Genomic DNA, 23,395 nt, shown 5'->3' on the forward strand with positions numbered 1-23,395 from the left:
AAGAAATGGAGAACCACTGGTCTAGGCTGCGCAGTACTAACTAATATTCATGAGCCATATTGACCCCATGCTGTCTTGGCTATGGGGCCAGTTTTACATTTGTTGTGACATTTTTTTTTGTTATGAGTTCGAAAGACTATAGATATTATAGCTGCATAGCCTATTAGCCTACTATTCTGCTTGACCTCCGGCCTAAGGTTTGAAAAATATTCATCTATGAGTAAGTTTGTCTACTCCTGAAGGAAATCCCCACGGTCTATATGAAACCGAAACTATATCATATCATCGAGAGGAAAATGCGAATGTGAACGAGCCTAACATGGGCTATACGTTGTCGTCTCAAGAAAAAACACGTTTTCCTCCTTTATTCTTTACCTTTGTTTAGAAATAAACGTCGCGTGATGGAGCTCAAACTGCAGCATGCTAAAGCGCTGCTCGTGGATTTGGTGATGAGCTGTGTGCTACATTACAGCTCAAACGCGTTTATAAAGAACAGCAGCAGTGTATTTCTCTTGACTCAGCTGTGGCTCGTGGCTGCTGTGAAGTGGATATGTCTCCGGTGTTTTCTGCTCGGCAGCTGGAGTGAGGTGACCGTGCGGCGCTGTGTGGCCGTGTCGTGCTTGATGTGTCCGGTGTATGAAAGCGGCCTGACGCTCCTCGTGAACACAGCCGGAAAACTGGAACGGGTCTCTGTCTTGCCCTGGAAAAACTATTGCTTCTACAGCTGCAGCACTTATAGCGTGTTTGTTCTGGGAAGTAAGCTTTCCAAGCACTAAAAGCAGCACGACTGCTGAAGGTTCAGAAAGCGCGGAGAAGAAGCAGAGAAACCGGGCTCTCTTCATGCGAGTGGTGAGTTACTCCAAACCAGATGCACCTCTTCTGAGTGGAGCCTTTGTGTTTCTCTCTCTGGCTGTCATATGTGAGTATGAATTCAACGGTGGACGTTTGTAAACGGACCTTTCAACAGTAAGTTCAATAGGCTAATACAAATGTTTTTAATCTTTTTTCCTGTTATTTAAAGGTGACATGTTCATTCCATTCTACACGGGAAATGTCATAGACAGGGCAGGACTTAGGGTCGTGGAGGCCCCTGGGCTTGAGTCACTTTCGGGCCCTACCTTCTATAGTCTACATTACTTTAAATAGAACAAAATGATACATACACAAGCTATGTATTAGAGCTACACAATTTTGGATAAACTGAGAATTAAAATAGAGATCACGATTCTGAACAAACAACTAAACAAAATAACATAATTTATGTTAATTGCTGAAGTCTATAAAAATGTTTAATTAATCTGAATCATTTATTTAAAAAAAAACTTGGGTTTGAATGAATGATTCAATTCCTCAATCAAATACACTTGTTTCATAGATGAATCAGCATTTTTGAACGAATCTCCTGAATGAACGATTCAATGACTGATGTTTTTTTAAGTCATTTGTCGATATCTTGTGGCTTAACAATATAATCGATCCAATCGTTATTTGAACTGCAAAGCTACTTTCAAAAGGTGACTAGTACAGTATACAGTGTTACGTAAAAAAAAAAAAAAACGTAATAATTTATTTATATGACCACTGATTGAAGCTTGAAAAAGTTTTTCTTATAAATAAATAATGATTAAAAAAGTGATCATGTGTTTATTGCAATGCACAAATGTCTTGGTCAGAATGAGAATAAAACACTTACTTACCTGGAAAACATATTGAAAAACAAACAAATACCTTGTAAAGTTGCAATCATAACAAATCATTTGTATTACATATAAATAGCTAAATCTATGAGTGTATAAATCTTTTTTTTTTAAACTGTTCTTGGTAAGTGCTGACATATTGTATAGATTATATACATCTCCAGTATACATAGGCAGTGTTAGGCTGACTTTGACCTACAGTACTATGTCTACTAAGTTACATCACATAAATTACAATCTTAGAGAATAATATATAACATAATTAAATAAGCATTTTCTCATTACCATGGCATTTTAAAGATCGTTAGATGTAATTTAGTAGCAAAAATACATAAATAGAACTTCATAGAACATGCCTAACTTTGTTCAAATTTAGTGGCGTTGGAGAACATAATTCCACATGTGCAAAGAAAAGCAGGATCAAACCTGTTAATTTTTTTATGCAGAGACCAAGCATCAATTTGTGTTGTCGGGTTTTGTTTGCTGTCTTCTGCAATGTTCATCAGTGACTCTTGAATATTGGCATAATTTCTGCACAGTGCCTTGGTGGCCTTTGCATGCGCAGCCCACCTGGTGTCAGAGAGAGATTTTAGTGTCTCAATGCGGTGGTTTTCATTAGGCTGCAAACCTGCAGTTAGGCTACCACCTTCCATCTAGTTGTGTTTTTCGAGCAGAAGTTGACCAAAGCCTGAATGAGGTTAAAAAAATCGGCGGTCTCTGTGCAGCAGTTTGCGCTATTAACTTAACTAGATTAAGCGTGTGTGCGGCACACGGCACCCACTCACTAGTGGATTAATGTCTTTGATGTAATCCTTTTTATTTTACTGATGACTTCCTTTTTGCGTTGCTGTCCTTTATTCTTTAATTTTCTTTTAAGCGCGCCACTCTGATACCGTTTGTCCGCCATTACATCACTGTCTAATGCCTTTTATTTTTTTTATGCAGACAGGTTTTTTCAACGGCAGTAGACGAGGCACTGCGTAACTGCCAATAACCAATCAGCAAACCTCAAGATGACTGACATTTAATTTAGCTAATTAAATTACATTTTTCATTGCAGGGCAGGGCCAAGTAACAATGCTAGACTAATCAACAAACTTTAAATGAAAAATTGAATGACTGACATGACATATTATTGAAAAAATCTAACGTAAACGGGTGGGGCCCCCTATTGGGCGGGGCCCATGGGCTTGAGCCCAGTCAAGCCCAATGGTAAGTCTGGCCTTGGTCATAGACATCCTGGGAGAAGAAGAGTACCAACCAGACAGCTTCATATCAGCAATCTTTCTCATGGGTCTCCTCTCACTGGGCAGGTAGTTTAATGCATGTGTCAAAAAAAAGAAAAAGTCTAAATGTGCTACCAAACATAGTGTAGAAAAAATAAATAAATAAATATGCATGAATATTTTCTTTAGCTCTTTGTCCTCTGGGTTGCGTCTCTTCATGTGCACTCTTTCAAGCCTGAACAAGAGAGTTCGCCTTATGCTCTTTAATGCTTTGGTCAAACAAGAGATAGGATTTTTTGAGGATAAGAAGACAGGTAATTAGTTCAGTAAGTAAAGCTTTTATGCTTATGCTGATTACAAGTGTGAACATTTTCTATAACATCTGTCCAAAAAGACCAACATTGTGCTGCATATTTTAACTGTAGTTTTTCTGTTTTTCCTATATTACTTCTTATGTAATTTTCTCTTGTCAGGGGACTTAACATCACGTCTGTCTACTGAAAACCAAGCTCATGAGTCGTTCAGTGGCGATGAATGTGAACATCCTCCTGCGCAGCTTAATCAAGAGCGTCGGTGTCCTGTATCTGATGCTCAGCCTGTCCTGGAAACTCACCCTGCTCACGTTCATCAAAGCCCCACTGATTGCCATCACTCAAAAGATTTACAACACACATTATGAGGTCAGATCAACTAATCAAAGCAGACTTAAACATAGAAGCATAATGCCGGTGTGAAATGTCAGGAATTAAGTCATATTTTGGATCTGCCACAGTGAACATTAAAATGTAAAATTAATATTCTGGCATTTCATTTTGAAAATTATCCTGTTTCTTAAAGGGATAGTTCACACAAAAAAATAACAATTTATTCACGCTTCACTTGTTTCAAACCTGTGTTAGTTTCTTTCTTCTGCTGAACATGAAAGAAGATACTCTGAAGAATGCTGGTAACAGTTGACAGTAGCCATTAGCCATGTTTCCACTGTCGGGCTTAAACCGGGCGTGCTAGTGCGTGCCAGGGCCAGTCGCGTTTCCACTGTCACTTCCGGGGCTTGATCGTGCCTCGCCGGGGCTTCCTCTGGGCCAACGGCCAGGGTTTTTTGGCCCGACGAAAACCTTGGGCCAAAGCGGGCCAGCTGGGGCTAGAGGAGGGGTTATGAACAAAGACGGAGTTTCTCCGCGTCTGGAGAGCTCAGCGCGGATCATTTCAGAAAGATAACAGCTTTAACACCAGCATTAAATACTTTTTAAAATATGTTGAGCTCAAAACTCACTTTCATTCATCAGCGAATGTTTGAAATAACTTGATTCGATGTGGATTATAATCACTAAACAAGGCAGAAATATTTATAAGCGATGTAAAAGACTATGCACGCTAAACATTAACGTTAGCACAGTAAACATGGTAAATATGACCGCTTGGATAAATCAGACGTCAGCTTCGATTCACAATTGTGTATTTATTTAGTAACATATTTTATCTGTCATAAGTCTTGTCTAGCGAGTTTAGCTCCATGTAGCATATGTCATCAAAATATAATAATGATTTTTGTTCGGGAGCTTTTATAAAAATATAGAGTCTGCGCTGCGGATCATAGTTGAGCTCAAAATTCACTTTCAGTCAGCAGCGAGTATTTGAAATAACGCGATCCGATCCGATGTGAATTATAATCACCATTCAAGGCAGAAATATTTATAAGCGATACAAAAGACTGTGCATGCTAGGCATTAACGTTACCATAGTAAACATGGTAAATATGACCGCTTGAAGAAATCAGACATGAGCTTCTTATTCTCTATCACAATTGTGTATTTATTTAGTAACTTATATTATCTGTCTGAGTCTCGTCTCGAGAGTTTAGCTCCACCTTGCCTATCATAGAAATATAATAATGTTTTTTTTGTTCGGGAGCTTTTATAAAAATAGAGACATTATCATTCATTCTAAATGTGACGGCTACTGTGGCTACAAATAAATAGAAACAGACTCGACTGAATAAGCAGACTATTTTCATAAGCGTTAAAAATAAATAAATAAAATAGAAATAAATTTATTTCTGTGTGATTAATTTTGAGTCCTGTTAATATGATTAATGTATCTCTTATTCTATAGTAAAACATCAATGCTTTTGAATTTGAATATTTAACAAAGCATGCAAACAAACGGCTGCTTTTATCATGTTCGTTTTGTGATCGCGCTAGTTCCAGTGATTTATTTCTTAGTTTTCTGATAACTTCTCTTTGTTGCTGAAATAATGGGGTTGCGTGACGTTGTTCTGAGAGGCGTGTAAAGGGTGTGTTTTAGTGATGCACAGTGGAGCGTCAGGCTCGACTGTGGAAACCCTGCGCTATTCTGGCCTCGATGCTACTGGCCCGAGGTTATTAGCCCCGCCCGGCTCGTTTTAAGCCCTGGCTTGCACTGGCCCGACAGTGGAAATGTGGCTATTGACTTCCATAGTATGTTTTTCTATAATATGGAAGTACATGGCTACCGTCAGCTGTTTGCAACATTCTTCAGAATATCATGTTTTGTGTTCAGAAGCTGAAAGAATTTCATACTGGTTTGAACCAACTTGAGGCTGAGTAAATAACAGATTTGATTTTTTTTTTTTGTGAGAACTATCCCTTTTAACCTTGCTTCATTATTCCTAATATTACACCAGTATTCAGAGTATTCCACATTCTAGCAGCCCAAACACCAAGGTCATGGTGTCATTTAATTCCTAGGCAATTTAAGTTGCTTTGGATACAGTCATCTACCAAATTTGATATTGGAAACATATAATCAAATTTATCAGTTTTTTTTTCTGTGTCACAACATGCCTCTTTTAATATCTGTATGAATTCTCTTTTATACATTTACTGTAAACCCAAACTATCTTTTTGTGCAGCAATTATCAAAAGAAGTTCAGGACTCGGTGGCCAGAACCAATGAGACAGCAGGAGAAGCGGTTGCCGGGGTGAGGACTGTACACAGTTTCTGCATGGAACACGGTGAAGCCTGTCGTTATGACAACCGACTGACTGACACTCATAACCTGAAGACTCGCAGAGATACAGTGAGAGCGGTCTACCTGTTAGTGTGACGGGTGGGTCTGTTTTGTGGTTGTTTAGATGACATCATTAATTTGAATACATACTCTAATCAGACTATGGCATATGTCATTTGTGTTTATTTGACTGTAGTATATTTATTCCAACAGATGATGTCATTAGGAATGCAGTTTCTGATGTTGTACTACGGTCGTCAGCTCATCAGATCAGGTCACATGAGTACCGGCAATCTTTTGTCCTTCATCCTCTATCAGGGGGACCTGGGGACATACATCAGGGTTTGCACTCATTCTCTTTCAGTATAGCCCTCTTAAAGGGTTTCATGCACCTAGTATTTTGACCCCGATTCCTAACAATAGCCCAGTGCATGGAGACTGGGTTCAATAACTGTAATATACATTTTTATAGTGAACCGACCAAAAAGGAACTGAACTAACTACAAGTGATCGCCATGCACTTTCATGTATGGAAAACATCAGAACTGTTTGTTTTTCATGGAAAAAAACTACCTTTAAAAACATAAAACAACCATTATTATTTATAAAAACTTATTTCACTGTACTGCAGTGTCTTCCGATCCAATTCTGTGCTTTTAAATTATGATTTGAAGCAGAAACATACTATTAATGCCTTTGCTTGAGCCAGTTTTCCAGTATTCTGTAGCCTACAGAAACAAATGAATTCTAAACAAAAGCACGCCTCTTGCCATCTTCACTTTCTTGGTGTATTCATTTAAATTTTAACATGAGACACATCAGATAAAACATGCTTCCATCAAACCTATAGCCCCCCTATTTTAGCACAATTTTTAAATATTTTGTATAAAACTGCTCAGTCAGTAAAATCTTAATTTTTTCTCTAGACACTTGTCTACATGTATTCAGACATGATGAACTCTGTGGGTGCGGCTGCTAAAGTTTTTGAGTACCTGGACAGAAAGCCACTAGTGAGCATTGATGGAAGTCTTCACCCTGAAACCCTGGCTGGACAAGTCCACTTCAACAACCTCACCTTCTTCTACCCAACTCGACCTGATCAACCTGCCCTCAAGGTACGATAGATGCAGAATGTGCAGTATTATACCACATACTGTATATTATAATCAATAGATATAAGATATTTCAGTATAGCTTATAGTATACAGTATAGCTACATATATATATATGTAGTGTGGAATGGATACGATTTCAGTACAACAGGAAAAAAAACACAAATCTACTATGCTCGGTTTCTTTTCATTTATTTTAAACAGACATTATTACAAAAAAAAAAAAAAAACTTCCATCTAGATGTGAAAATACAAAATATAATTTTTACATACATATACATACAAGGAATAAATTATTGAAATATATTTGATTTAGTTTACAGATAAACAAGGGGAAAACATAGCCTATATGCTGAGTTTCAGTTTTTTGATGATAGTTTGCGCTTAATTTGTTCACAGAAAGGAAACTCAAATTGCAGAAGAATTTGTGCTCTGCATTTAACCCATCCAAAGTGCACACACACAGAGCAGTGGGCAGCCATTTATGCTGCAGCACCCAGGGAGCAGTTTGGGTTTTGGTGCCTTGCTCAAGGGCACCTAAGTCGTGGTATTGCCGGCCCGAGACTCAAACCCACAACCCTAGGATTAGGAGTCAAACTCTCTAACCACTAGGCCACGACTTCCCAAAGAGAACAGCTGCTGCATTGGCCGGGAATCGGACCCGGATATCCAGCCCGGCGCTGGCAGGTGAGAATTCTACCACTGAACCAACAATGCTCCAAAATGGAATGTACATCAGGACAACAGTTCAACATTAATCACCCTGTATTCGAACCCATGACCTCATAAGTTCAGAACCAGTGCCTTAGCAGATTAAGCCACACTAGTTGACACACAACTAATAAAGTAAGTAAGTAAGCCTATTGGTGAGACTTCCATTTCATTAGCCGCTATAGGTAAATAACAAGGAGAATAACAACGTGCAGTAAACGTTAAAACTGTTTGCAGTACAAACCAGTGTGTTCTTAATTAAGATAACAGATTAAAATAATATGATAGGACACATCAATTGTCAATATCAAGCAGCAAAACGAACTGTTTTGTACAGCTAAAAATAGCTGGACGCAAATGAGACTGGAAGCTTTACCTATACAAATTACAAAGGGCGGCGCCCATTTTTACATTAGGAAAAAGGTGGATACAGGAAGACAAAAAGTGTTTAAAATTGATTCTGCTGTTATAAGGAAACATTTGAAGTGATCGTGCCGGTATGCACGCACACACACACAAAACACATAAGTTCCAGCATTGCTAACTTGACAGCACAGTTAGTACTTTATCAAAATAAAATACAGTGAACCAAACATCAGCGCGCCCAGCTCTGTGTCACTGTTGGACGTGAATGAAGTACAAAGCCTATAATTTACATAATAAATAATAGTTAAGCATTCAGATACATCACAAATATGCAAATATTATAAAGTTGAACAGTCGAGTGAGCAAGCCTTTAAAGCAGTGGTCTCAAACTCAATTCCTGGAGGGCCACAGCTCTGCAGAGTTTAGCTCCAACCAGCTCCAAATCACACCTGCTTGGAAGTTTCTAGTAATCCTGAAGACCTTGATTAGCTGGATCAGGTGTGTTTGATTAGGGTTGGAGCAAAACTGTGCAGAGCTGTGGCCCTCCAGGAATTGAGTTTGAGACCAATGTTTTAAAGTATACTTTTTTTGTTAGTAAGAGACGCATTAATAATTAGCACATGGTCACTGTCTAGTGGGCTTTAATTCCAAGTGCAACTCACAGCATTCACTGTTATTCTGCTGATGGCCGGTTATCAAACAGCAGTGAATTACTGTGGGCACCCCCTTCTGGATGGGGGTGAATTACCTGTATTCACTGTAAGTCCTCATGCACCGAACCGAAATGTCCGTACCGTGACACTTCGGTACGAATACATGTTTCGTTACACCCCTAATATATACATTGTATATATATATATATATATGTATACATATAGGGGTGCGCGATAAATATCGTGCGATAATTAATGCGCATCTCGTCAGTAAAGCCGGTTCTCTAATGAGCAGTAAATTCCCTCAGGTGCGTGATTTCACATAGAACAGCTATTACTACACAGAGTCGTTGTTAACTGACAAGCTGCGCAAATAAACGCTGATAATGAACGTGGATTTGCGCAGCTAGTCAGTTAACAACGGCTCTGTGTGAAATCTCGCACCTGAGGGAATTTACCGCTAAATAGAGAACGTCTCGGTTACGTACGTAACCCTCGTTCCCTGATGGAGGGAACGGAGACGTTATGTCGACCGACAAATGGGGTCTCACTTGGGAGGCCAATCATCTCTGATTTTAAGAGAAAACGCCAATGAAATTGGCAAGTGGATTAACACACCTGAGCCACTCCCCGTGCCAGCGGGTATAAATAGGGCGACAGGTGCATCCACTCATTAGGTTTTACGCTGAGGAGCCGAGAACGTGTCCCGGCAACAGCGAATGGTTCAAGGTTGTGGCATGGGGACATAACGTCTCCGTTCCCTCCATCAGGGAACGAGGGTTACGTACGTAACCGAGACGTTCCCTATCTGTCGGTCACTACGAGTTATGTCGACCGACAAATGGGGTCCTATGGAAAACGCCATAACCTGAACCCCGTCACAACCCTGAGGCGCTGCAATTGTTGACAAGCCTTGGCGTGCCACAACAGCTACGCTTAAGGTCGTAACCTTCCCAAAGCCCCAGCGCAAATTCACTGACCTTGGTACCGAAGGGGCCAAAGGGTGAGTACATCGCTGCTGGAGAAGGCCATGCTGCTGTTCCGCCCACATAAAGTAAATGGAAGGGATTTCAACCTTCGGTGAAAGACAGCTTCAAATCTTCCCTATTTGTTCTTTCAGCTGGCAAGACAATGGGGAAGCGAGCCTTTAGGAAAGGCCGCTACGGAGACCACATCCTACCTGTAGGGAGGTGACATGTGGATATACCGATATGGACTGACCCAGGGGGCAGTACTACATATGGAAGGGGTCTCTGAGGCAGGTCCTACCTTGGAGTAGGGATGGAACGGCTGCCAGAAGAGACTGACAGAACGGTCTGTCAAGGGAAGACACGGGTTTGCCAAGAGGGAAAACTTACCGTGGAAGAATACACATATGGGATTACCCGTAGGGAACCCAGCCATATGGACACCTAGCCCAGTACAGGGGCTGACCGAACTCCGGGCATGCTAACGCCAGTACTGGGCCTGGCGACAGACTGCTCCGCCAAGTCTGACGCCGAGGGTGCTGGAGGATGCTCGACCAGGGTACGCCAACCGGGGAACTCTACTGGGAGAAGAAGGCGCTCACATCCCCGTGTTAGGGGGAATGGCGCAGCAAGCGAGACACCCAGCCAGCCCTTCCCGCCAATTACCTGTTACCCAACACACGGGAAGAAACTGGCTCTACACGGAGGTTGTAAAACCTCGCAAAAGTGTTAGGTGTCGCCCAGCCCGCAGCTCGACAGATGTCTGCCAGAGAGGCGCCGTGCGCCAATGCATAGGAGGAGGCCACACTCCGTGTGGAGTGGGCCCTCACCCCCAGGGGGCACGGCTCGCCTTGGGAATGGTAAGCCAAGGCGATGGCGTCCACTATCCAGTGGGCCAACCTCTGCTTAGAGACAGCCTTCCCCTTCTGCTGACCTCCAAAGCAGACCAGGAGCTGCTCAGAGCTTCTGAAGCTCTGGGTGCGGTCCACGTATATGCGAAGCGCTCTTACGGGACACAGCAACGACAAGGCTGGATCTGCCTCCTCCAGGGGCAGCGCTTGCAGGTTCACCACCTGGTCTCGGAAGGGAGTGGTGGGAACCTTGGGCACGTATCCAGGCCGGGGTCTCAGGACAACGTGAGAGTAGGCCGGCCCGAACACAAGGCACTCTTCACTTACCGAAAATGCTTGGAGGTCCCCGACCCTCTTGATGGAAGTGAGCGCGATCAGGAGCGCTGTCTTGAGAGACAGGAACTTCAGCTCAACCGAATCCAGCGGCTCAAAGGGACCCCTCTGAAGTCCCGCCAGGACAATAGAGAGGTCCCAGGAGGGAATCAGGGGTGTCCTAGGAGGATGTAACCTTCTGGCACCCCTCAGGAACCTAACGATCAGGTCATGCCTCCCCAGGGACCGGCCGTCCACTGCATCGTGATGTGCTGCAATGGCAGCCACATACACCTTCAGGGTGGAGGGTGACAGCCCACGCTCCAGCCTACCTTGCAGGAAAGAAAGCACGACTCTGACCGGGCATCTCCGGGGGTCTTCTCGGTGAGAAGAACACCAATTCGTGAACAGACTCCACTTCAGAGCATAGGCCTGCCTCGTAGAAGGGGCTCTAGCCTGAGTGATAGTGTCTACCACCGCTGGGGGCAGATCACTTAGGTCTGCCGCGTCCCGTCTAGAAGCCACACGTGGAGGTTCCAGAGATCTGGACGCGGGTGCCAAATGGTGCCAAGCCCCTGAGAGAGAAGGTCTCTCCTCAGGGGGATGCGCCAGGGAGGGGCTGTCACGAGGAGCATGAGTTCCGAAAACCAGGTCCGGGTGGGCCAGTAAGGCGCAACCAACAGGACCTGTTCCTCGTCCTCCCTGACCTTGCACAGTGTCTGTGCGAGCAGGCTCACTGGGGGAAACGCATACTTGCGTAAAGCCCGAGGCCAGCTGTGTGCCAGTGCATCTGTGCCCAGGGGGGCCTGGGACAGGGAATAGTACAGCTGGCAGTGGGAGGACTCGTGGGAAGCAAACAGGTCTACCTGGGCTTCCCCGAATCGACTCCAGATCAGCTGGACCGTCTGGGGATGGAGTCGCCATTCCCCGGGGAAAGTGAGCTGTCGTGAGAGCGCGTCGGCTGCACGATTGAGCTCCCCCGGGATGTGGACAGCGCGCAGCGACTTGAGCCACGTCTGACTCCAGAGGAGGAGATGACGGGCGAGTTGAGACATGCGACGTGATCGTAACCCGCCTTGTCGGTTGATGTACGAAACAGCCGCAGTGTTGTCCGTGCGGACCAACACGTGCTTGTCCAGCACTAGCGGACGAAACCGTCGCAAAGCTAGATGCACTGCCAGCAACTCCAGGCAGTTGATGTGCCAAAGCAGTCGAGGTCCTGTCCAGGACCCTGAGGCTGCCTGCCCGTTGCATGTCGCGCCCCAGCCCGAGTTGGAGGCATCTGCTGTGACAACAACGTGCCGGGACACTTGTTCTAAGGGCACGCCGGCCCGTAGAAAGGCAAGGTCCGACCAAGGGCTGAATAGGCGGCGACACATCAGTGTGATGGTGACACGATGTGTACCGCGGCGCCATGCCCATCTCGGGACTCGGGAGTGTAACCAGTGCTGAAGTGGTCTCATATGAAGCAATCCGAGCGGCGTGACTGCGGCTGCGGATGCCATATGCCCCAGGAGCCTCTGAAAGTGTTTCAGCGGTACCACTGTCCGGCCTCTGAAGGAACTCAGGCAGTTCAGCACTGAGTGGGCACGCTCGCTGGTGAGACGTGCCGTCATACTCACCGAGTCTAACTCCATACCGAGATAAGAGATTCTCTGCACAGGGGAGAGCTTGCTCTTCTCTCGGTTGACCTGAAGCCCCAACTGACTGAGGTGCCGAAGCACGAAGTCCCTGTGATCGCACAACTCTTCTCGGGACCGGGCCATAATGAGCCAGTCGTCGAGATAGTTGAGGATCCTGATGCCCACTTCCCAAAGTGGGGCAAGGGCGCCCTCCGCGACCTTCGTGAAGACACGGGGGGACAGGGAGAGCCCGAAGGGGAGGACCTTGTACTGCCATGCCTGACCCTCGAAAGCAAAGCGCAGGAACGGTCTGTGACGAGGGAGGATAGAGACATGAAAGTACGCGTCTTTCAGGTCGATCGCTGCAAACCAGTCCTGGGGCTGGACGCATTTGATAATGCGTTTCTGCGTCAACATCCTGAACGGGAGCTTGTGTAGGGCCCGATTCAAGACTCGCAGATCCAGGATAGGTCGAAGGCCACCGCTCTTCTTGGGCACGATGAAGTAAGGGCTGTAAAACCCCGTCCTCATCTCGGCTGGAGGGACCGGCTCGATTGCATCCTTCGCCAGGAGGACAGCAATCTCCTCGCGCAAGACAGGGGCGTCCTGGACTGCCACCGAAGTCTCGAGCACGCCATTGAACTTGGGGGGTCGCCGGGCGAATTGAATCGCATAGCCGAGTCGAACCGTCCGGATGAGCCAGCGTGACGGGTTGGGCAGCGCAAGCCACGCTCCCAGATACCGTACAAGTGGCACCAAAGGGACAGTCGACATACCCGCAGTGGTGCAGCGATGGGGAGTCGTGCCGGAAGGCCCAGAAGGCACTGCGTCCTGGGTCATCGCAACCACACTCCTCGTGTTCCCGGAGGAACTGGCCAGAGACGCGTGGAGAGGCGTTGCGTCTCCGAACCGCGACCTCTTGGCCGCTGGCGAAAGGGGGCGTCGTGGGTGAGAGTGAGGAAGCTGTGCGTCGCTCATTGTCAAGCCACGAGCCTTGCAACTCGGAGGAAGGAGAATTTGCTCTTTTATTGAAAATGTGGGTACCACTGGCCGTCCGGCCAGTGGCGGAACAGAACAAAACAGAAACTGAAGATTCTCCGCCCGGCCCTCCTCCGGGGGAAGGAGTGGCGCTGTCTTCGCCATCTCCTGAAGAGCAGTTCTCCGCATCTCCGAGTTGCCCGTGTCAGGGCCGCTTGGTCGACTTCCTCGAGGACTTCGCGGCTGGGAGTGACACGGGGGGCGCCGCTCTCCTGCGCGGGGCTCGACGCGCTGGCCTCGAAGAACTCTCGGCACGGGGCGGAGCTGGTGTGGAGGACGCAGGGGGGCGCCCACGGCGACGAGCAGGCTGAGGCGCTACCCGCGACGGAACGGTGGCAACCGGAGAGACACGTCGGGGCAAGATGTGCTGGATGGCCTCAGTCTGCTTCTGTACCGCCGAGAACTGCTGGGCAAAGTCCTCGACAGTGTCGCCGAACAGGCCTGCCTGGGAGATGGGAGCATCGAGAAAGCGAGCCTTGTCCATGTCTCTCATCTCAGCCAGGTTCAGCCAGAGATGCCGCTCCTGGACCACCAGCGTGGACATCGCCTTCCCGAGGGACCGCGCCGTGACCTTCGTCGCCCGTAAGGCGAAGTCAGTCGCCGTGCGCAGCTCCTGCATCAACCCCGGGTCGGTACCACCCTCGTGCATAGCTTTGAGTGCCTTGGCTTGGTGTACCTGCAGGATAGCCATGGCATGCAGGGCAGAGGCAGCTTGGCCCGCAGCACTGTAAGCCTTGGCAGCGAGCGCGGCCGACAGCTTACAGGCCTTGGACGGGAGACGCGGACGATTCCTCCAAGTGGCGGCGTTTTGCGGGCACAAGTGCACCGCAACCGCCCTCTCCACCTGGGGAACCTCCACGTACCCCCTGGCTGCCCCGCCGTCGAGGGTGGTGAGGATGGAAGAGGGAGACGAGCGGCTTCTGGCCGTGAAAGGGGCCGTCCACGACTTCGTCACCTCTTCATGCACCTCCGGGAAGAAAGGCACCGGAGCAGAACGAGGTTGTGAGCCGCGTCCCGCGCCGAGAAACCAATCATCCAGCCGCGAGGGCTCGGGACTGGGCGGTGTGGTCACCTCCAGCCCGATACTCACGGCTGCCCGGGCAAGCATGGCCGACAGCTCCAAGTCAGATTCGGCAGTGGCGACAACACCCGAGGGGGGCAGCCCCGCCGAACCCTCATCCTCAGAGGTCGATAACCCATCCCCCGATGCCGCGATCGACATCTGATCTTCGGGCGGCGCACCGAAAGACACGCTGGGACCGCCGTGAGACGGCCCAGCAGAATCAATCGGCAGCTGCACGGGACAGGCGCTGCGGGAGGAGTGAGAGGTCCGTGGGGCGTGGCCCGGCGGAGAAGCTCTCACTGTAATCCTCAGATCTCCCAGAGCGCCAGCCGGCGGCCCTCTGCTCGAGCCAGAGAGACCGGGACGGGTGGCGACAGAGGGGTCTGCTGCACTCCCCTTGAGGAGTGAGAGACGCGATCGCAGCGCTGCCATGTTCATACGCCCACAATAGACGCATGAATCATCCACGAGCGCAGCCTCAGCGTGTTGGACGCCCAGACACTGCAGACAACGCTCGTGACCGTCAACCGAAGACAGGAAACGACCGCATCCAGAAGGACACGGACGAAACGGCATCTTGAAAAAGACGCGAATCGTCCGTGATTTGCTCTTTTAGAGAACTGTCTCTTTTAGCCGAAGCGCCCAGGGGAATCGCCGCTCGCAGGGACACCACTGTAACGCGCCGTCACACCGACCAGGAACAGCTCTACCGAAAACAAAGATGAATGGCTTTGTAGTGATCTTCTTCATCGACTACTCGGCTCCGAAGCAAAAATCTAATGAGTGGATGCACCTGTCGCCCTATTTATACCCGCTGGCACGGGGAGTGGCTCAGGTGTGTTAATCCACTTGCCAATTTCATTGGCGTTTTCTCTTAAAATCAGAGATGATTGGCCTCCCAAGTGAGACCCCATTTGTCGGTCGACATAACTCGTAGTGACCGACAGATAGGGAACCGGCTTTACTGACGAGATGCGCATTAATTATCGCACGATATTTATCGCGCACCCCTATATATATATATATGTATACAGTACAGACCAAAAGTTTGGACACACCTTCTCATTCAAAGAGTTTTCTTTATTTTCATGACTATGAAAATTGTAGATTCACACTGAAGGCATCAAAACTATGAATTAACACATGTGGAATTATATACATAACAAAAAAGTGTTAAACAACTAAAAAAAAATATGTCATATTGTAGGTTGTTCAAAGTAGCCACCTTTTGTTTTGATTACTGCTTTGCACACTCTTGGCATTCTCTTGATGAGCTTCAAGAGGTAGTCACCTGAAATGGACTTCCAACAGTCTTGAAGCAGTTCCCCGAGAGATGCTTAGCACTTGTTGGCCCTTTTGCCTTCACTCTGCTGTCCAGCTCACCCCTAAACCATCTCCATTGGGTTCAGGTTCGGTGACTGTGGAGGCCAGGTCATCTGGCGCAGCACCCCATCACTCTCCTTCTTGGTCAAATAGCCCTTGATGCCTTCAGTGTGACTCTACAATCTTCATAGTCATGAAAATAAAGAAAACTCTTTGAATGAGAAGGTGTGTCCAAACTTTTGGTCTGTACTGTATATATATATATATATATACACACACACACACACACACACACACACACACACACACACACATATATATATATATATATATATATATATATATATATATATATATATTTCAAACATTGCATTCAAACATTCTGTTTTATTTACATGTAATATTTGGATGAATGTGTTCAGAACTTCTCTCTGGAGTTGAAGACGGGTCAGATGATGGCTCTGGTGGGAATGTCAGGAGGGGGGAAGAGTACCTGTGTGAGTCTAAGCAGGGACACATTCTGTTAGATGGACAACCACTACAGAACTACCAACACAAATATTTGCACCAGAAGGTAATAGTCTTGATTTACTGTACACCATGACAACATGCTCAAATAACGTTGGTTCCCTGCCCGCATAGATCAATATGTAATTTATGATCAATGTAATTTCATAGATCAAGTAGTAGCCTTTATTGGAGTCTTAGTAAATAAGAACCATAGCGTAAAAAGAGCAAACAAACTTAGTATTTATTACTATGCATTCAAATAAAGTATTAATCCTGTTGTGATAAAAGCTGTGAATGTTAATTAAATGATATTGGTGTTTAAAACTGTGATGTGTTGCTTTTGATCATAATTAAAATATTTAAATTCTATTTAAGTATAAAGTTAGTTTTATTAAACCATGGCATGTGTACATTGTGGAATCATCTGAAATGTACCGAATGTTGTATTGTACATACAAATACATAAATAAGAAATCAAAAGAAGAAGAAAGAAACAGAGCATTACAGACTAATAAAATATACACATGCATATAAAAAAACCCTAAACAATTCAAACAACATAAAAAGCAATGGGGGAAAAAAGTATTTAAGCTGGATTTAAAAATGGCAGGAAAAGGCTAGAATATACACCATGTCTTTTGAAATCTGAACAAAATCTGAAACTGGACATTATGCACTAAACAAATTTTTAGGTGACTGGCTGAAAAATATGTTCTTTAAATAATGCAATGTAGCAAATTCACACCTTTTAGAGGTGCAAGTTAGAGTAAAAAACTTTGTGAAGACACTTTCTAAATCATTTTATTATTACTGACATTTTAGCAACAAGTCTTGTGTAGTTACGAAAAATACGAAAAATATGTTGTAAAATATATCTAAAATCTTGCAATTTTAAACGAGAACACGGAATGGAGAGAAGTAACAGGTTGGTTATTAATCAAAAATGTATTGCTCGTCTGTTCCATAGGTGGCTATGGTAGGTCAGGACCCTGTGCTTTTTCCTGGCTCCATCCGGGACAACATAGCTTATGGTTTGACAGACTGTGATCAGAAAAAGGTAGAGGACGCAGCCAGAGAAGCCAATGCCCATGACTTCATCAGTTGATTAGAAAAAAGATATGACACAGGTAAACCTGAAGAATCATCCTTAGCTCACTGAATTATATACATTACTATTTTGGTATAGTAAATACAACCTTTTTGTGGCATGATTTATTTGCATGTGTTTGCTGTGCATTAGATGTTGGAGAGCGTGGTTGTCTTCTCTCTGGGGGTCAGAAGCAGCGCATTGCTATCGCCAGAGCTCTGATCAGACAGCCTCAGGTCCTCATAATGGACGTGGTCACCAGCAGCCTGGACACTGAGAGTGAACGCATGGTACATCTTTTTGACACTTGTTCTCTATTTAATATTGCTACATAAGAAGCTCATTGATGTTGAAAGCACTTCATGCACAATGTTCCGATTCTATGATGCAACATATGTTCACTTTCATCTTAGCAACTTTTGTTCATGCCTGCATTGCTTTATTCCAATAATAGGTTCAGGATGCTCTGGCCCGACGCCCCAACCAGACCTTGCTGGTGATTGCACATAGGCTGAAAACTATCGAAAAGGCAGACCAGATTGTTGTGATTGACAAAGAGGAGGTTGTGGAGCAGGGGACGCATCAGGAACTTATGGAGAAGAAAAGAAGTTACTATAAACTGAGAGAGAGGCTCTTTACTGAAGAGAAAGAAGCTGAGGAGGCCAAACAATAATCTGTTTCATATTTCTTATAAGCATTTTCTAAGAATACAGTACTATGTCTAATAACAGGCAGCATATTCACAATGAAATGGAATTTGTTTCCTTTTACACCAACACATGTGTACATGTACACTTTTTGGTCAAGCATTGTTTTTTTAACCTTTGTGAACTGAATTTTTTTTCTGAATGCACAAAAAAGCAAAAGCAGTGAAGTATAAAATAGCAATAAGCGCCAGAGTTGATTCATGTGTACTTATGTCAATATGAGCAATATACTTCTCATATGAATGTTCACCTGTATTTATTTTTCATGACCCAGTTTTTCCATTCTGATATGGCAATATGTTCTTTGATTTTCCTTAAAAAAAAGAATCATTGCAAGGATCTGCTTGTTATCGCAACGTTCTAAAATATTAAAGATGAGCATTGCACAAGAAGAATGGAGAGAATATTTTTATCAATAAACCATACAAAGAATCATTATACATCTGTGTCATAGAATGTGGGAAGCTGGTTTCCCAGAATGCATTTCTCTTCCGCAACTTCCCTGTCAATGGTAACGAGGTAGGCCACACCTCCACTGGATCTTGGCTCATTGAAGAATGAATTAGAATAGATTCACAATTCAGGAACCTAAAAGACAAATATTACTTTCATTTTAAACCACATACTGACATTTGCTTTAAGTATTTATATTTGAAGTAAAATAATGAGTTGAAAAATTATTGAGAACACAGAGCATGAAAAAAAACGATATTACAATAATTAACAAAAGTGTTTTAGCATCCAAGACAACTGGAAAAGATGCATCTTAATTCAACAACAGAAAGAAAAAAATATTGAATATGCTGTAATGCATTGTTGATCACAAACTCTTGGCACTCCTATCTGGTCATGTCTGATCTGTATTCAGCATCCACAAAGCCATAGATATAGAAACTTCCAGAGCCCCCTATTTGTCTGAACATTGCATTTTATCTACTTGTGTCTTCATGAGACATTTATACAGTAAGTTACTTTACACAGACACACACTTTAGTTGCAGATACCTGTCCACCAGCCCTCCTGTCCCATCCAACAACAATGAGATGAGCTGATAGTTCTTCTTTATACTTGTAAGAAATGTCCTTGACCAGAGTAGCTGCTGAGCACACCAATGGATCCTCATCCACCTCAATATTAACCATAAAGAGAGATGGTGAAAACATTAATGCCACCCACTTCTAGTTCATTATATATGTTGATTATTCACTAGATGTTGTAAAATGCATTTCAGTATAAGGTACTATGCAACTGATAGCACTGATACACTTTATTGGTTGTGTTACTCCGCTTTTTTTGTCCACAGTACTTGGTGACACTCAAAGTCAAGTCAAGTCAAGTCACGTCGTCACATTTATTTATATAGTGCTTTAAACAAAAACAATTGTGTCAAAGCAACTGAACAACATTAGGGAAAACTAATGCAAAATGATAGTTAAAGGCAGTTCATCATTGAATTCAGTGATGTTATCTCAGTTCAGTTTAAATAGTGTCTGTGCAATCATTTGCAATCAAGTCAATGATATCACTGTAGATGAAGTGACCCCAACTAAGCAAGCCAGAGGCGACGGCGGCAAGGAACCGAAACTCCATCGGTGACAGAATGGAGAAAAAAACCTTGGGAGAAACCAGGCTCAGTTGGGGGACAAAACCATCAGTTCAATTGCCATTCTTCTAATGATGTAGCAACTACATCAGGTGTTATGGGAAGTGTTCCTGGTTCTGGTTTACCTAATTAATGCACCCTAAAAATCCTTTAACGGATTTGGATATTAAAAGCATATTAGTATGTTATGTGTATGCCAGGTTAAAGAGATGGGTCTTTAATCTAGATTTAAACTGCAAGAGTGTGTCTGCCTCCCGAACAATGTTAGGTAGGTTATTCCAGAGTTTAGGCGCCAAATAGGAAAAGGATCTGCCGCCCGCAGTTGATTTTGATATTCTAGGTATTGTCAAATTGCCTGAGTTTTGAGAATGTAGCGGACGTGGAGGATTATAATGTAAAAGGAGCTCATTCAAGTACTGAGGTGCTAAACCATTCAGGGCTTTATAAGTAATAAGCAATATTTTAAAATCTATACAATATTTGATAGGGAGCCAGTGCAGTGTGGACAGGACCGGGCTAATATGGTCATACTTCCTGGTTCTAGTAAGAACTCTTGCTGCTGCATTTTGGACTAGCTGTAGTTTGTTTACCAAGCGTGCAGAACAACCACCCAATAAAGCATTACAATAATCTAATAAATGCATGGATTAACATTTCTGCATTTGACATTGAGAGCATAGGCCGTAATTTAGATATATTTTTGAGATGGAAAAATGCAGTTTTACAAATTCTAGAAACGTGGATTTCTAAGGAAAGATTGCGATCAAATAGCACACCTAGGTTCCTAACTGATGACGAAGAATTGACAGAGCAACCATCAAGTCTTAGACAGTGTTTTAGGTTACTACAAGCAGAGTTTTTTGGTCCTATAATTAACACCTGTGTTTTATCGACTATGCATTCTGTTAGTTTTTCAAATTTGTATGTTTCGCCAGGCCACGATATAGAGCTGAGTATCATCAGCATAACAGTGAAAGCTAACACCATGTTTCCTTATGATATCATCCAAGGGTAACATATAAAGCGTGAAGAGTAGCGGCCCTAGTACTGAGCCTTGAGCCATACTGCACTTGTGATCGATATGATACATCTTCATTCACTGCTACGAATTGATTGCGGTCGTATAAGTACAATTTAAACAATGGTAATGCACCTCCATTAATGCCAACAAAGTTTTCTATTCTACGCAAAATAATGTTGTGGTCAACAGTGTCTAACGCAGCACTAAGATTCAACAGCACAAAAAGAGAGATACAACCACAATCAGATGATAAGAGAAGGTCCTTTGTAACTTAAAGGTTAATGCTATGGCTTCTTTCTGAACTATGAACTGTAAAATATTAACTAACAGGCCAAAGTCTGTCTATAATGTTTGTTACCCAATATTAACCTCTTGATGCAGTCATACACTGTAATATTGATTAACTAAATTAAAATACCTTTGAACATCAAATTGGTAGTTGACTATCTCGACAATGGTTTGAGCATCAGCAGCTGATCCAGACAGAGCACAGTAGATTTTGTCATAGAGAGGAGAGAGTTTATTCACCACCGAGGCCTGGAATACAAAATACAGAACGTTTGGTTTTGTATATAGTTTTCAACGAAAGCATTTAGAACAAAAACAGTGTTGATTAGGCAAACAGAATTATTTATTTATTCATTAAGGTACACCATTCATCCTAAACTGGTGAACTGAGACATAATTCTCTACATCATATCCAAGAAAACGATTGTGTGAAAAATCTCTGTAACTGTTCTTTTTTTTAATCAAAAGCCTGATGCTTTTCTCTACTTCTACATTGTTCATAAATTAAAATTCTAAAATTCTAAATTCACTTCAAATTTTAGGACTTGACACTTGCTTGACAAATATTCATAAAAGACTTGACTTGACTTTGATTTGATATTCATGACTTGAGACTTGACTTGGACTTGAGTTAAAAAACTTTAAAAATAACTACAAGTCATTTAATGTATTTATTGTCTTATCGTCTTTCTTCAGGGGGAAGTTTTGGCTTAGTGGTTAGAGTTTGACTCCTAACCCCAGGGTTGTGGGTATGAGTCTTGGGCCAGCAATACCATGACTGAGGTGCCCTTGAGCAATGCACCAAACCCCCAACTGCTCCCCGGCGCCGCAGCATAAATGGCTGCCCACTGCTCCGGGTGTGTGTGTGTGTGTGTGTGTGTGTGTGTTCACTGCTGTGTGTGTGCACTTTGGATGGGTTAAATCAGTAGTGTAGCCAGAAAAGAGACTCTGAGTGTGCCACTTTTATTGTCAGATTACTGTGCAAAATTATTACCCTAACCATAACCATGCCCCACATAACCATAAAACTATGTAAAATAATATAGCTACAAGCAGCAATACAGGGCCAAGCCCTGCAAGGCACAGCAAGCAGACCAAGTATGGCACACAGCAAAAATATATTTTCTAAGTTAACAACAATAGCCCAAGTTTAGTAAACATTTTTTATTGAGACTATAATAAATTATTCTGCATCTATTTTTAGGTGTGCCAGCTGCGGGTGGTACCGGCACACCCTGGCACACCCGTGGCTATGCCAATGGGTTAAATGCAGAGCACGAATTCTGAGTATGGGTAATCATACTTGGATGTATGGCACGTCACTTTCACTTCAATAATTATCGGTTTGTTTTTGAACGCACTGCAACCTAACCAAGAGATGCAGCAGGCAAGCAGAGCGTGCGCTGTGTTGCCAAGCGACTTTGTAGACAGATTTAGCAACTTCTTTTCCAAAAAAAGCTTGTAGCGACAAATGTAGCGTCTGCTTGGACAAACCTTATTTAGTTTCTGAGTTTTTTAATAAATTGCACCTTGACATTTTAATAGTGTATTTGTGTGTGCATATATAGGGAGAAAGAAGTAATATACGATATTTAAAAAATGTTTGTGTAAAAACAGTATATTTAATGGTAACACTGAATAATTCCAAACAACTACACAATGTATCCAAAATCACTACACCATTCTAAATTTAATATAAAATGCCATGGAATGTAGACTCATGTGTTCCTCATGGTCATCATCTGTAAAACACAACACTGAAGTCAGTCAGATGCTCAGGAGAAACTGATAAATTCTCCACCCCCATTTACAAAAAGTATTTTGTAAAAGGCACTATGGTGTTCCAGTCCCAGTACAGTGGTACTTTATTAAATACAATCACAGTACCTGGCTTTAAGTGATAGTTCACCCAAAAATGTACATTTTCTTAATTTACTCAACATCGACTTGTTCTAAACCTGTATACATTTATTTGTTCTACTGAACACAAAGGAGTATATTTGGAATAATGTAAATATACAAAATATTCTTGGATCCTATTCACTTCCATAGTATTGTTTCTTACTACTTGAATGCGACCCAAGATTTGCTTGGTTACAAACATTCTTCGAAATATCGTCCTTTGTGTCAACAGCAAAAAGAAATGAACACAGGTTTTGGAACAACTCGATAGTAAGTAAGTGACAGAATTTTAATTGTAGCTATCCCTCTATGCACTTTTTTGTAACAGTTTTCTACTGTTATCAAC

General features: G+C 43.6%; 2 pseudogenes; one reads left to right on the plus strand and one right to left on the minus strand.

Moving 5' to 3' along the window:
- Positions 1-18,675, plus strand: LOC127979741 (antigen peptide transporter 2-like; annotated as a pseudogene).
- Positions 18,671-21,438, minus strand: LOC127978883 (proteasome subunit beta type-9-like; annotated as a pseudogene).
- Positions 21,439-23,395: the final 1,957 nt, after the last annotated feature.

Source organism: Carassius gibelio, chromosome B19 (genome assembly GCF_023724105.1).
Source record: "Carassius gibelio isolate Cgi1373 ecotype wild population from Czech Republic chromosome B19, carGib1.2-hapl.c, whole genome shotgun sequence".
In the NCBI taxonomy this organism is placed as follows: Eukaryota; Metazoa; Chordata; class Actinopteri; order Cypriniformes; family Cyprinidae; genus Carassius; species Carassius gibelio.